The following is a 17,165-nucleotide window of genomic DNA, read 5'->3' on the forward strand; positions in this document are numbered from 1 at the left end:
GGTAATCCAATCGGCCGTGGGGGGGGGGGGGGGGAGGGGGGAGGGATGAGAATAGAGGCAGCCAATTGAAATACCACGCGCCATGATTTGCTAATACTTTGCTACGACAGTAAATGAATTTTGTGATTGTGATACAGCAACCCCCCCCCCCCCCACACACACACACACCAACCCAACTTCTTGTAAAATGTTATGTAGAAGGGAGATAACTTTATAATACCATTTTACAAGAAGTTGGGGTGGTGTGTGTGTTTATGTGGGGTGGGGTAATTGCTATATACCCGGGGTTACTTTTACCCCATGCCTATTTATTATTATTACAGTTTTCTGAGACAAATTATAGGCGTAGTCTCAAAACTAATGTTCTTAATTTTTACATGTTAATGGTAGTTGAATAACACTACCTATGCACATGCTCATTTTTAACTCACTCAACCCTAACACCGACTATATCAGCAGTAGTATACCCGGGGTTACTTTTACCCCATGCCTATTTATTACAGTCTGATGAGACAAATTATAGGCGTAGTATCAAAGCCAATGTTCTTAATTGTTACATGTTAATGATATAGTTGAATAAAACTACCTATGTACATGCTCATTTTTAATACATTTTTTCCAATTTTGAAAAGTATAAAAAATCTCTAGGATTGAGTGAGTTAACTTCGAGCCATGGCGTAACTATAGTACTCTCAAGTAGGCCATGCTTCCAGCACATGGTTCATCCCGACTTAATACCGCTATGACACGGTGGGTTACCCATATTTGCTAATACTATTAATACTAATAAGTACACGAAGATCTTGACCAATCAATATCGGATGAGAACATTTTCTAGACATATTCTGACGCCGGGGGGGGGGGGGGGGGGGGGCATTTTTTTCTGTTGTTGTTTTAGTTGGGGGGGGGGGGGGGGGTGGTTTATTTGTTTGTTTGTTTTTGTTTTTTGTTCTTTTTTTTTTAGGTTTTGTCGGAGTCAACGTGCATATATATTTGCAGGACTGATAACCGAACGCAAATATGGGCTTGCTATTGCTATTATAACATTGTTGTAATGGACAGTATTTTGCATTAGTTTGAGAGTATTTAAATTTCCATTACGACAATGAGACCATAATGAGTTGGGTTATCAGATCTGCAAACTAATGCAACGTCGGTCAGAGTACAACAATATGTCGATTACCGAGTTCTTTAATTTAAAGGCATTAAATTTAAATGAGCTATTTTCTCTGTTATCTTTTAGCCGTTGTTATCTTTTAGCCGTTTACTACGCGCTCTTCACTGCCGCTGATATAACCTGTAATTGTAATGTTGTAAACCAATTTTCTAAACCTAAGACTGCAATAAACGCTTAATCATTTTAGTGAACGTGCGGTTATTATTTGGGATTGAAATATTGTGATTCCAATTTTTAAAGAAATAAATGTAATGTTGGCATTTCTAAGAAAATTATTTATATATTTATTTATATTTATCTATCCTTAATTTATCCAAGTATGTGTTTATTTATAAATATACTTATTAATGTATTTATCTATTCATTTGTTATTTATTTATCAATTCGTTAGTCGATTTATTCATTTGTATGTATATACATCCGCAACAACAACAAAATCCGCCATTTGATTTAAAACACTTATACTTATATTATACTTATAGTCAACAATAGTGTATTGTCTCAGAATAATAATTAGGTATGTTACTAAACATTACTCACCTATTTACAACTGTTTCCTATTTAAGGCATGACGATTCGGAGTTTCGATTTTGTTTGAGCGGAAATTAGACTGTTGGATACATTGTTTTCACCTTCGGTTAATATGAATTCGGTTGTGTAAAATAGATTTAGGCTAACAGTACACTCACAATAGGTGCTCCTAAAAGCCACTTCAGGGGGGAAAAAAGAAGAAATAATTAGCCTTGATTTCTATACTTTTACTTTTTTTAAAGGTTATACAAATCATCAAAAATCGGCAAAAAAAAAATCCGCCATCCGCCAGGCCATTTTTTCCCCGCCCCGCGAGGTTAAAAATCCGCCAACCTGGCGACACTGTCTATCCCTCCACACAACACGTAGGCTCTCCGTACTTACATTCAGTTTTTAAGTATTATTTTTCAACCCCTCCCGACATGTTTATAAATGCAGGTCTGACATCCGAACGCAATTATAGGCCTAGTTTAACTTTATTTTAACGGACAATATTTCGCGCCATAATTTATGACTAGACTTCCATTACAACGATGACCCCATAATGAATAGGTTATCAGACCCCACTATAATAATGGCACCGAATTTGAGCAGATCCAAACAAAGCTGTCGACTTGAAATTTCAACGAATTTTTCGTAGTACAAGGCAGGTCTGGATATAAATTATTTGGATTACAGTATTACAGCACACAATAATCAACTCTGTGGATCTGTGTGTTATTTGCCTTTCCGTAGTACGGCGGTATCTAGTAGTATTGTGAAACACGATCATAAAGAAACACACCGACTTTCTCGATATAAATATATAAATAATATATATAAATGCATATAATATTCATTTATTTAGTTATTTATTTATTCATTCATTCATTCATTAATGTATTCGTGAATTTATTGTATTCAAATTTTGTTTCATTACTTATTTATTTATTTATTTATTTATTTATTTATTTATTTATTTACTTATCTATTTATGTATCCATGTATTTATTGATTTACTTATTTATTTATTTACTTGTCTGTTTATTTATTGTTTTACTTATTTATTTGTTGACTTATTCATTTATTTATTGATTTCCATATTTATTTACAAATATACTTATATATTGTTGACAATAAACGCTGCCGCGCGGAAATTTAGTGTTTTTGTTGTTGTTGTTGTTGTTGTTGTTTTTGTTTTATATTTATTTTTTTTATGTTGTTGATTTTGGTAAATAAAGCGTTAAGTCCAAACTTTTCCAATTTTATCAAATGTTGTTATGGCGAGACCTTTTGCCCAAATGTTATTTTTTTTTCTACAATTACACAATTATTATTATTATTATTATTATTATTATATTATTATTATTATTATTATTATTATTATTATTATTATTATTATTATTATATTATTATTATTATTAGACCTCTATTGTTATTATTATTATTGTTATATCCACCACCATCATCATCATCATCATCTTCATCATCATCATCATCATCATCATCATCATCATCATCATCATCATCATTATTATTATTATTATTATTATTATTATTATTATTATTATTATTATTGAAGAAATGGGTTTGCTTCATCTTTAATTAGTATTATTGCCTAACAGGCGTCTTGCCTCGTTCTACATGTTAGGTGTTGCTGTTAGTCAGTCAGGGACCCTTGAGCACGTGTAGTGGATATTGCTCTGTATACAAAAGCTCAGGTGTATTTTTTTTTTTTTTTTTTGGCTTTTTAATGTTTGTATTTTTATTTTTTTTTTTAAATTTATTTTTTTGCGACTCGATTGATGACGCCAGCAACTTTATTGAATCTTGTTACGTATGTATTGCATTATATTTTATATTAAAAAGCTCGTACTCAACGTGAACATATTTGCAGTACAGATCGGTTATATATTTTTTTGTAGAAAAAGTGATTGTTTCCCTTGATTGATTGCGCAAAATAGCAAAATTTCATTTTTTGGGACTCAGTAACTCTTCCACTATGTTTCTAAAACTTAAGGCTCTGAAAAAAAAATCAGAGCAAGAGTATGAGTAGTAGTAGTAGGCTTTCTGTTAAGGTGCTCCCTTCAGTTCTTAGGTGTTCCCTTTTCTTACAGGTCTCAAAACTGGCATATTTTGCATTGAGCAAGAGTGTACTTTATTTCGCGATTTCAAAACGCCATAACTTTTTTTTTTTTTTTTAAGAGTGAAAAATATTTTTTTCTTCTGTTCTGTGCATCTATCAACCCAAAGTTTGAGATAAATATTCCTAGATAACTGCATAAATTAATTTGGATTTTGGTCTGGAATACCTAATGTTAACCCAACTAAGTTCAGGCACTGAATTAATATTATTGTAAAAGCCCAATATTTTGCGTTTGTTCGATTGAGAGTAATTGCAATACAAGAAAAAATAAAAAGAGACGATAAGAACTTGGATTATCAGACCTGCAAATATGTAACGTTGCACGTAAAAATTAACCACGTACATATTATTATTATTATCTTCCGTGTTGGCAAGTCTTATATCCAAAATATTTATGAGCATGTTTTCATTATCAAGTCTCCAGTGAAAATATTTATATGTATGTATATATATATATATATATATATATATATATATATATATATATATATATATATATATATATATATATATATATATATATATATATATATATATATAATGATGGCGTAACGGAAGGGGTTACTTTAATTTAATTTATACTATACGATGGTGTGTAGTGCTTACTAGAAGCTTTGTATCACTTTGACCGAAGATATTATTATTATTATTATTATTATTATTATTATTATTATTATTATTATTATTATTATAAAGGTCTTTTGACTTATTTATCCGTAATTGTTTTTTTTTTAATTTACCCTTTTTTCATCCCGTAGGGGAAATTTTTCTTTAGGGTCTATTCCAAGGGAAGACTTGGAATAACCCAGGCGTCAGCCGCAGTGCAGCGCCGCAAATTGAGCAAGGGCGAGGTGACTTGCTCAAGGCCACAGAGCGCAGCGGTGGGTGATCGAACTCGGTACCTCTTTCTGGCACGAAACAAAGACCGTACCGTACCGCGCTGAGCCACGCTGTTCCTGATATGATATGATATGATATGATATCATATGTGATGTGATGTGATATGATATGATAATGATGTTAATAGAAAAATACTCATAAACATGACAATGTTAAATCAAGTCTAGTCGGTTCAATATGACCTACAATAAATATGTACACACAGGCCCCGTACAAAAGGACTTAAGTCACATTTTCATGATTTGTTTTTTCGGGTGATTAGCCTTACTTAAAAGAATAAACTCTTAACTTTGTGCACTAAAATAATTATTATCATGATGAGTCTAGCGAATCTCACTCCCCTACCACAATAAAATAAAATTTCTAGGTTTAAAACGGGTTTGAAGGCAGGCTCTGTAAGATTGTCGACTTTAAGGCTAGTGTCGAAATATGGGACCCCTACCTTATAATTTTATTATTTAGCCGATTCAAACTTCAGCCTCAATTTTTTTTAAAACTGACTTCATGTGACTTAAGTACTTTCATCGCGCTAGGCTTCCTTGTTGTTTTTTAATTGTGACTCATTCTTTTTTTTACGATTTACACCCAAATTATTAATAAGTAACTGTTACTGATGTGATCTTTATTATATTTTGACATACCAATTTTATTTTTTATTTCTTTTTGTAAATCAATTGAATTTCGTATTGTCGGGCTCAATGTTTTTGAAAAAAAGAGATAGATGAGAAAAGAAGACATGGGGAGAGAGAGAGAGAGAGAGAGAGAGAGAGAGAGAGAGAGAGAGAGAGAGAGAGAGAGAGAGAGTGGAAGAAACGAGATATAAGAAGAAGATGTAGTAAAAGCATAGATAGATAGATAGAGTAGATGATAGAGAGAGATAGATAGATAGATAGAGAGAGAGAGAGAGAGAGAGAGAGAGAGAGAGAGAGAGAGAGAGAGAGAGAGTGAGAGAGAGAGAGAGAGGAATACAATTTGATTATACAATTTCAACCATTTTAGGTATCGCACTAATACTCACAGGGCGGGGTCCTTTGACGTCCTATTGTGGGCAAGAGGTCACTTGCTGTGTCTTCTATCCCCTAAATTCCGTCTTTCAAGTTGCTTTCTGTCTTTGTCTTGGAATGGGATTGCTTGGTTCTGTCCTGGCCCCTGCCAGAATCCTTGGCTGAGAGGGAAACACTCAAATGTATTGTATCAGTTTTGGGAGATGATTTTTTTCTAGTAAATCATCTCTCTGTCGTATATTTTTAGTTGTGTTTTTTAAATCTACACTCTATAAACATTTGAGTGTGTTCCTTTTGGTGGGATCCCGTGCTGGTGTCTGAATGAGACTTTTAGGTGATCTCAAACTAAGTACACTGATAGTGTGCTCGTGGAATCTACACATCTGTTCCCTATTAATTTGTACCTTTCCCCTTTGTCTTACTTTTTTTTATCTTTCTTTGGTGCTGTTATAGTAATTCTAAGTTGTTGTTTGTTTTTATTTTTTACTGTCCCATATTCTTTTTCTTTTTTTATTGGCGCTGACATGACCTACATGTATGGCAATGGCAAGCGCCGTAAAAACCATTAAAAACAAACAAAACAAAAGATCACAGTCGAGATCAGATTTTTGAAAAACAAAACAAAAACAATGTCACTGGAATGTTTTCTACGTGTTATAAATAACAATAGCCAAATGTAATGGAAGCTTCGATTTGATTTACGAAGACAAATGATGTGGACGTTTCAGGTTTTCCCTTCGGTCATCATGCGACACCGTTCTATTTTCTGTACCAGAAAGCAAGTTAAAATCTTCTGGTGATCGCTCTTTTCAATCTTATTGCCCTAAACTCTGGAATACCCTATTGCTACCCATTACAGAAATCGAGACTTTATCTCAAACTTCAAATCTGCTTTCAAAACTCATGTTTTCACAATTCATTTTACTGTTACACCATGCCGACTAGAACGTTTGCATACGATTATTTTAACAATATGCATTTTGTTTCCATGTTTAATTTTGGCTATTAATTTTCTTAAATAAGTCATTATCTGTAAACCGTTTTGTGGTGTTTGGTTCATGGAACGCGCTCAACAAATGTCATTTATGATTTATTTACTATTATTATTATTATTATTATTATTATTATTATTATTATTATTATTATTATTATTATTATTATTATTATTATTATTATTATTATTATTATTATTATTATTATTATTTTGTTGACAAAGGGCATACCCGAATCTTCCTCATTTTCTGACTTTGTCAATGCAATTGAAGCCTCTAATAAATTGGACTATGTTTTGTTTTTTTAATTTCTTCGAGCGTCAAGCAGTAACGTCTGCTTTCTCCATTTTAAACAAACCATTTATCAGGTGTTAAATGAATACCGAGGCGTTAACCGCGTTTTCTCTGTCGTAAAAAAAATATGTAATTTCGCCTTAGAGGCATCATGTCTTGTCCTACATGTGTTTATAAAGCGCTTTTAGCGCGTTTTATGGATATTTCGCCTGTCAAATGTATAGTTATAGATTTTAGAGATGATATTTTTTTCCTTGTAAATCATCTCTTTGTTATGAATTGTTATTTGTGTATTCTGTAAACATTTGAGTATATTCCTCTTAGTAGGGACCTGTGCTGGTGTCTTAATGAGACTTAAAGATGAACTCAAATTAAGTACATTGGTGGTGTGCTCTTGGAATCTACATCTGTTCCCTATTTACACCAATTCCCCTTTGTCTTATTTTTTCCTGGGTGCTTTGATTGTAAATCTAGAATATTTTTACTAATATTCCGTTTTCTTCTTTTTTTTTACTGGCGCTGGTGTGACCTAAATGTGTCGCATGTGCCGTAAAACCCTTAAAAGACACAAACAAACAAAGCAAACAAATGTTTTTATTTGCTCATTTACAAGATTCGTTTTAGGCGAGATGTTACGTTCATTTTCAGAGAGAGAGAGAGAGAGAGAGAGAGAGAGAGAGAGAGAGAGAGAGAGAGAGAGAGAGAGAGAGAGAGAGGGGGGGGGGGGGGGGATTCCAAAGGTTATTTTGCATCTCTGTGTAATTGATAGATAGACCGCTGGTTTATTGCACTTATTTACAAGACTGGTAACCAAACACAAATCAATCACTGGGTGGGGTTCCTGACCTCCCATAGTGGGCAGGGAGAGGTTCTTACTGTGTCTTCTATCCCCTTATATCTGTTCTCCAATTTGCTTTCTGTCTTTGTCTTGGGATGAGATTACTTGGTTTTGTCCTGGCTCTGGCCAGATACCCTAGCCGGGAGGGAAAAAGTCAGATGTATAGTTAGAGTTTTGGGAGATGATATTTTTTTACCTGTAAATCATCTCTCTGTTATGCACTATTATGTTTTGTTACATATTATTTATGATTTGTAAACATTTGAGTGTATCCCTCTTATGGGATCATGTGCTTGTGTCTGGATGAGACTTTTAGGTGATCTCAAACTAAGTACTTTGATAGTGTGCTCTTGGAATCTACATCTGTTTCCTGTTTGAACCAATTGCCCTTTGTCTTACCTTTTCTTGAGTGCTTTAATTGTAATTCTAGAACTTTTTACTATCCCTTTTTCTTCCTTTACTGGCGCTGATATGACAAATGTTTTGCAAGTGCCGTAAAATCCTTTAAAATAAAACGAACAAACAAAAAACCAAGTGTGTATGAAAGCTGCCAGACAAAGCAGGAAAGAAAAATACAAGAAAAAAAAAAAACATCCCAAAAAAATTAGTCGAGCTCGACTGGGGATCGAACCTCAGACCTTCTGATTACCGATCAGACGTTACACCACAGAGGCTCCCGTTAGTAGGGACAATTTTAATACCTATATTCTTCACAAGGGTACGCGTTTTACGCCGTGAACCCTCGCTAGTATCAAACAACACATACATTGAACACACGCTTGCATCAAACAACACACACATTGAACACACGCCTGTATCAAACAACACACGCATTGAACACACGCTTGCATCAAACAACACACACATTGAACACACGCCTGCATCAAACAACACATGCATTGAACACACGCTTGCATCAAACAACACACACATTGAACACACGCCTGCATCAAACAACACATACATTGAACACACGCTTGCATCAAACAACACACACATTGAACACACGCCTGCATCAAACAACACATGCATTGAACACACGCCTGCATCAAACAACACACACATTGAACACACGCCTGCATCAAACAACACACACATTGAACACACGCTTGCATCAAACAACACACACATTGAACACACGCCTGCATCAAACAACACATGCATTGAACACACGCCTGCATCAAACAACACATACATTGAACACACGCCTGCATCAAACAACACATACATTGAACACACGCTTGCATCAAACAACACATACATTGAACACACGCTTGCATCAAACAACACATGCATTGAACACACGCGGGCATCAAACAACACATACATTGAACACACGTCTGCATCAAACGACACATGCATTGAACACACGCCTGCATCAAACAACACATACATTGAACACACGCCTGCATCAAACAACACATACATTGAACACACGCCTGCATCAAACAACACATACATTGAACACACGCCTGCATCAAACAACACATACATTGAACACACGCCTGCATCAAACAACACATACATTGAACACACGCCTGCATCAAAAACACATACATTGAACACACGCCTGCATCAAACAACACTACATTGAACACACGCCTGCATCAAACAACACATACATTGAACACACGCCTGCATCAATCAACAATACTGAACAACGCCTGCATCAAACAACACTCATTGAACACACGCCTGCATCAAACAACACATACATTGAACACACGCCTGCATCAAACAACACATACATTGAACACACGCCTGCATCAAACAACACATACATTGAACACACGCCTGCATCAAACAAACACATTTGAACACACGCCTGCATCAAACAACACATACATTGAACACACGCCTGCATCAAACAACACTACATTGAACACACGCCTGCATCAAACAACACATACATTGAACACACGCCTGCATCAAACAACACATACATTGAACACACGCCTGCATCAAAACAAACCACTATACATTGAACACACGCCTGCATCAAACAACACACATTGAACACACGCCTGCATCAAACAACACATACATTGAACACACGCCTGCATCAAACAACACATACATTGAACACACGCCTGCATCAAAAAACACATACATTGAACACACGCCTGCATCAAACAACACAACATTGAACACACGCCTGCATCAACAACACACTACATTGAACACACGCCTGCATCAAACAACACAACATTGAACACACGCCTGCATCAAACAACACACACTTTGAACTAACGCCTGCATCAAATAACACGTACATTGAACACATGCCTGCATCAAACAACACACTACATTGAACACACGCCTGCATCAAACAACAAACACATTGAACTAACGCCTGCATCAAACAACACACATTGAACACACGCCTGCATCAAACAACACATACATTGAACACACGCCTGCATCAAACAACACACACATTGAACACACGCCTGCATCAAACAACACATACATTGAACACACGCCTGCATCAAACAACACATACATTGAACACACCTGCATCAAACAACACATACATTGAACACACGCCTGCATCAAACAACACATACATTGAACACACGCCTGCATCAAACAACACACATTGAACACACGCCTGCATCAAACAACACATCATTGAACCACGCCTGCATCAAACAACACATACATTGAACACACGCCTGCATCAAAACAACACATTACATTGCAACACCACGACAACCTGCATCAAACAACACATACATTGAACACACGCCTGCATCAAACAACACATACATTGAACACACGCCTGCATCAAACAACACAACTTGACACACGCCTGCATCAAACAACACATACATTGAACACACGCTCTGCATCAGACAACAACACACTTTGAACACACGCCTGCATCAAATAAACAACCTACAACAACTCATTGAACACACGCCTGCATCAAACAACAAACATACAAATATGAACACACGCCTGCATCAAACACACATACATTGAACACACGCCTGCATCAAACAACACATACATTGAACACACGCCTGCATCAAACAACACATACATTGAACACACGCCTGCATCAAACAACACATACATTGAACACACGCCTGCATCAAACAACACACACATTGAACACACGCCTGCATCAAACAACACATACATTGAACACACGCTTGCATCAAACAACACACACACATTGAACACACGCCTGCATCAAACAACACATACATTGAACACACGCTTGCATCAAACAACACACACATTGAACACACGCCTGCATCAAACAACACACACATTGAACACACGCCTGCATCAAACAACACATACATTGAACACACGATAGCATCAAACAACACATACATTGAACACACGCCTGCATCAAACAACACATACAGTGAACACGAGAGGACGAGGACGAAGACATTTGAGTTGCTCCATTTTATTTTTTTTATTTTTTTGGGTTTTTGTTTTGTTGTTGTTGAAAATATCAAATTAAGAAATTAAGGAGCAGGCTCCGGTGTAAGATACCTTAGACTTATGAATAAGTGCACTTGGACTCAGCATACCAGAGAATCACATTCACAGTATATATATGAACTGTTTTCTTAAACGTTTTATTTCTTCAACATTTTACTTTATAACAATAGTTGTTAAAATTGTATAAAGTTCTTCAGATTGTTTTTACGTTGTGATTTGCTCAATATTTACACGTGTACTAGCTTAACCTATTGTTTCCTAATCATTCCATGTTATCATCATCATCATCGTCGTCGTCGTCGTCGTCGTCATCATCATCATCATCACAACATCATCATCGGCAACAATATCAACAACATCAGTTAACATTACCACCACCATCATCTCATCATCATCACCATCATCATCATTATCGTCATCATCGTCATCACAACATCATAATCGGCAACAATATCAACAACATCATCATCAACATCATCATCATCATCTTCATAATCATCGTCATCACCATCATCATCATCATCATCATCATCATCATCATCATCATCATAATCATTGTCATCACAACATCATCATCGGCAACAATATCAACAACATCAGCAAACGTCACCATCACCATCACCATCACACCGTGAAAATGCTCTATTTAATGCTCATATAATAATATAATTTACTTCATTTATCAAAAATATTATCGACGTAGTCCTCATCCCTACCACTACCATCATCATCATCATCATCATCATCATCATCATCATCATCATCATCATCATCATCATCACCATCTTCATCATCATCACCACCAATATATCATTTTCATCATCATCGCCATTATCAACATCATCACCACCAATACCCCCACCACTACCACCATCATCAAACCAATGCATAATCTCTATAATATTTTATCAATTTTATTTAATCTATTTATTTATTTGTTTATTCATCTACATGTATTAATTTTTTATATTTTTTACATTTCTGTAGCAAACGTTCATATAGCTGTTTGTAATATTGATGGTGTGTATGATAGTCACCCGTATTGCTTTACGCTAAATCAAAACAATAAACAATGGCAAAGGACGCTCAGTGTAATATAATGTCTTTGCTTGATTTTGTTCAACCCAACGTGTTCATGTTTGCAGGTCTGATGACCAAACGCAATTATAGGCCTGATTTAACATTGTTGTCGAACTTTGGAAAAACATGTACTTAAAAATTTGGCCAGAAAACTCGCCCTTTAAATTTTGATTGATTTAAATAACCCTTACTTACTTACTTACTTACTTACTTACTTACTTACTTACTTACTTACTTACTTACTTACTTACTTACTTATTTTAAGTAAGTAAAAAAAAAGACACTAACTTACTTACTTACTTACTCACTTATTTACTTACTTACTTGCTTACTTACTTACTTATTTGCTTACTAACTTATTTACTCATCTACTAACTTACTTACTTACTTATTTTTTAAGTAAGTAAAAAAAAGCGTACTTACTTACTGGCTTACTTACTTACCAACTTACTCACTTACTTACTTACTTACTTACTTACTTACTTACTTACTTACTTACTTACTTACTTACTTACTTACTTACTTACTTGCTTGCTTACTGCCCATTATGCCTGCTGGCATGTAGGGCAGCAACGAACTGAGTGGGGATCCTGACCTCCCATAGCGGGCAGGGAGGTACATACTGTGTCTTCTATCCCTTTATATCTGTTTTCCAACATGCTTTCTGTCTTTGTCTCGGAATGAGATTACTTGGTTTTGTCCTGGCACTGGCCGGAATCCTAGCTGGGAGGGAAACAGTCAAATGCATAGTTATTGTTTTGGGAGATGATATTTTTTTCCTTGTAAATCATCTCTCTGTTATGTATTATTATATTTGTTATTTTTAATGTATAATGTAAGCATTTGAGTGTGTTCCTCTTTGTTGGATTTTGTGCTTGTGTCTGGATGAGACTTGTAGGTGATTTCAAACTAAATACATTGGTGTTATGCTCTTGGAATCTACATCTGATCCCTATTTGTTCTCAGTTCCCCTTTCCTTACTTTTTCTTGGGTGCTTTAATTGTAATTCTAGAACTTTTTACTATCCCATTTTTTTCCTTTTTACTGGCGCTGATATAACCTAAATGTGTTGCAAGCGCCGTAAAACCCTTAAAAACAAAACAAAAACAAGCAGCAACGAAGGTCCCAGATTTAAGAGTTTTTTCTCTGAACAGTTCATAGCTGCTGAACCCTTTGCCCACATTCTCTCACCGTATTCAGGTGTAAAAACGAGTACCTGGCCATTAACAACGTTGTCTCTGAAAATTATAGTAATATCGCCAGACAGGCATCATGTCTCGCCCTACACGTTAAGTGTTGCTGTTGGCTAGGGTCCTCTCTGTAAAGCGCCTTGTGCACACTTAGTAGATATTACGCTATGTGGTCTTGTGGTATGACACTCGCGTTCGGATCAGAAGGTCCCGATTTCGAGACTCACTCGGCGCATATTTGAGTCCTTGGAAAAGGCTCTTTACTCACATTCTCTCACCGCATTCAGGTGTAAAATGAGTACCTGGTCGCTAACAGCGTTGTCTTTGTCGGGAAAATATTGTAATACCGCCTAACAAGCGCCATGTCTCGTTCTACATGTTACATGTAAACGTTCTAGGTCATCTTTGGGCAGATAAAATCCTTACCAGTGAACTCTGTCGTGGAAAAAACAAGAGAAAGAGGCGCCTAAGTTTGTGGCCATGTAGTCTAGTGGTATAATACTCGCCCTCGGATCGGAAAGTCCTGGGTTCGAATCCCGAGCGGTGCATGGTTGAGGCCTTGGATATGCTCTTTACTCACATTCTCTCACCGTACTCAGGTGTAAAATGAGTACCTGGCCGTTAACAGCGATATCGTCTAACAGGAGTCATGTCATGTCTCGTTGATGTTGACTAGGGAACACTTGTAAAGCACTTTGTGCACGTTTAGTGGATATTAAAGCTCAAATATTATATATATATATATATATATATATATATATATATATATATATATATATATATATATATTAATGTGCCAACATAATGGATAGAAAATTAAGGATTAAAAGAGGCTCATGTACAAGGGGACATCACAGACTAAACAAAACAATTATTCTGCCGTGCTCTGGAAAACCCCATTTTTTAAAATTTGGCCAGAAAATCTCGATCAATTTAAATGACCCTCATCTTCGAAAAAAAAAACAAAAAAAAAAAAAACAAACTCTCAAACCTGGGACTTGGCGAAACCTCAACTCTCCGCTCCCTCCTCGTTGCTCTCCATTCTTTTGTCTCCCCTTCTTTTGTAATGCCCTCCACCTCCTCCTCAAGACTTTACTTGTCGATTTTGTCTAATATTGGATCTGTTCTTTGCCGTTTTCTGTTAGGATTTAGATAATATTGCAATAGGATTAAAAATCTTATTGCAGTTGATATCATACTTTTTGTCAAATATACATACCTGCAGCTCACGAAACATGCTTCATTTCCCTTTACTTTTATTCAAGTGCTTGACAAATTAAAATTAGTGTGATATATTAATAAACTCCGAATTTATTTTTATGTGAAGAGGCGATTTTCGCTTACAATGCTAAAGAAAAATAAGCTGTTGCTACGCGATGGCTTGGGGTTTTACATGGCCTAAGCGACGAGGACTGCAGTACGCATGCCCAGTCTACGAGTTTTGCCACCATTATTGTTTTTCTTCCATTTCTGCTACAGTAGATTTATCGTGGTTGAGTGTTATTTTTGCTGGAACAGAAGTAATCAGTTGCCAAACCAACAAAAAAAAGCTGTACCGTCAACAGTATGAACAATGTTGTTGTATGGTGTATGTCATTTAAAATGACTAAAACAATAACCACTGTCTAAGTTTGAATTGGAGGGAATGAACTTGGCCTTCGCATTGCTGCTTTTGCTTTGCATGAAATATGAAGTTAGATGAATGAGCTTATTGTTGTAAAGCAACGAACTTAACTGAATAAGTCGTGTAAGGTGTTATAAAGTGCAACATTTTTGTTTGTCTTTGTGTTGATTTTAGTCGCAAATCAGAAATAAGCCAGGTACAAATTTGATTAGACTAGAGATAAGTTCTCAAACAAACTCAAACTCAAAATACAGTCACAGTTTCAGTTACAGGTTACAGTACAGTAGTCACTGATACAGGCATCATGTTTTTCTTGTCTCTTCATAATGACAAATGTTTTCTGCATAGGACAAACCAAAAGAAGAGTTAATGTCTTTTACAAACAACTTAATCCTGAGGCCAAGTCCTTAATTATAACATTTAAAATTCTTACTTGTACATGATTATGATATTTGCTTGAATTTTGAAACAAAATTCTCTTTCAAAATATCAGAGTGAAAATAATCATATGTAGATGTGGGCTAAGAAAATCGGTTTGTTGTTTTTTTTTAAAATAAGGAATTTCTTTTTTTAGGCACACCCCTCTATAAATTCTCACGTTTGTCTCTTGTCTGGGGGTAGGAGTGAGTAGATTAGGATGCCGCACACCTCTGGAGATATGTATCTGGGCTCAAGCCCAACTTCTGTTTTTCTTTCTCATAGATTTCAGTAGAAATTGATGGGTGTTTTTCTTCTTCTTTTTCTTATTCTTCTTGGTTGGCTGAACTTCAGTGATGAAGACTTGTCAACTCTTTACATCATACAGCGTCTACTTCTAAACATATTTACGGAACCCATTTCTTTTTAAGGACTCTGTAGGCTATTCTACATTATTATCATTAATCGTAAAAATTAATGTAGGTGGCAGACCTCTTTATGGTGGCATCATTAATTTGGAAGGTTTTTTTTTAAAAATTGTTTTATTTTCTATACTCTAAAAATCTCTCTACTTAAAAAAGACGAGATACAATGGTATGAATATTTCTTTAAGAAGTTTTACTTGCACTTGCTACACCTTTTTTACAGTTTTCAGTATAGGCTAAATCCTGTAAAAGCCTCATTGTTTCCGATTTACCCAAATTTTTAAAATATACATTTACCCTTCTGTCCAGAATGGAAAATTGCAAAACTTTTTATTTTAAATTAAACCCTCACCCGAAACCCTTATCTTACATGTCTGAAAATTTTGAGTTATCAGATCTCGTTTAATTGAAAATATTAACATCTTTTAAAACGCTATCAATGCCCAATGGTAATAACTTCTTTATCATTCTGGCAACAATAACGTTTATTTTTGAGAAGAAAAAAATCAAATTAATTTGGTCGTATCCTGGGTAAAAAAGAAAAGCAGTTGCCTAAATTTAAGAATATCGATTCCATAAAAACACCAACACTTTTTTGCCTTCATGATAAACAGATACTCATGTGATCAATATTTTCATCAATCTAATCAAGTCCTCACATTATTTTTACACAATGACTAATCTTACAGTCCCTTAAATATGGTTCTCAGGGCTATTTTTATATTTAAACGGCGTCGCTTGTCTATTATAAAAAAAAAAAGCAAGAAAGACTCTACTAGAATGGAAGCCAATGGGAGAATGATTGCTCAAGGCAAGATTCAACTCAAAATATACTTACTTACTTACTTACTTATCCGAACCAGCGCCACCTGAGCTCTCGCCCTTCGGTCTTGTGCCATGAGGTAGAAGTTAGACGTCTTTTGTAGTTGTTCCAGGTGACTATAAAGTGTGTTACTGCTCAAAATATACTAAATTGACAGTAATTTAATTGTTTGTTATGGCCCACAAGAGGACAAGAGTGAGGATGAGAAATAAAGCCTTTATGATAAGCTGAATCAAACAGTACAAGAGACTCCAAAGCATGATGTACCGATAATATGAAGCTC

The 17,165-nt window shown here is 35.4% G+C and overlaps 1 protein-coding gene across 1 annotated transcript in view; it reads left to right on the forward strand.

Moving 5' to 3' along the window:
• Positions 1 to 15,058: 15,058 nt before the first annotated feature.
• LOC144972315 (protein FAM149B1-like) overlaps positions 15,059 to 17,165 on the forward strand; it is a gene marked incomplete in the record, with an annotated part of 145,774 nt that continues 143,667 nt past the window's right edge. The window contains 1 exon segment of the mRNA XM_078913408.1: positions 15,059 to 15,340.

The sequence above is a fragment of the Berghia stephanieae genome, chromosome 5 (assembly GCF_034508935.2).
Source record: "Berghia stephanieae isolate SIO BIC M18660-M18661 chromosome 5, UCSD_Bste_1.3, whole genome shotgun sequence".
In the NCBI taxonomy this organism is placed as follows: domain Eukaryota; kingdom Metazoa; phylum Mollusca; class Gastropoda; order Nudibranchia; family Aeolidiidae; genus Berghia; species Berghia stephanieae.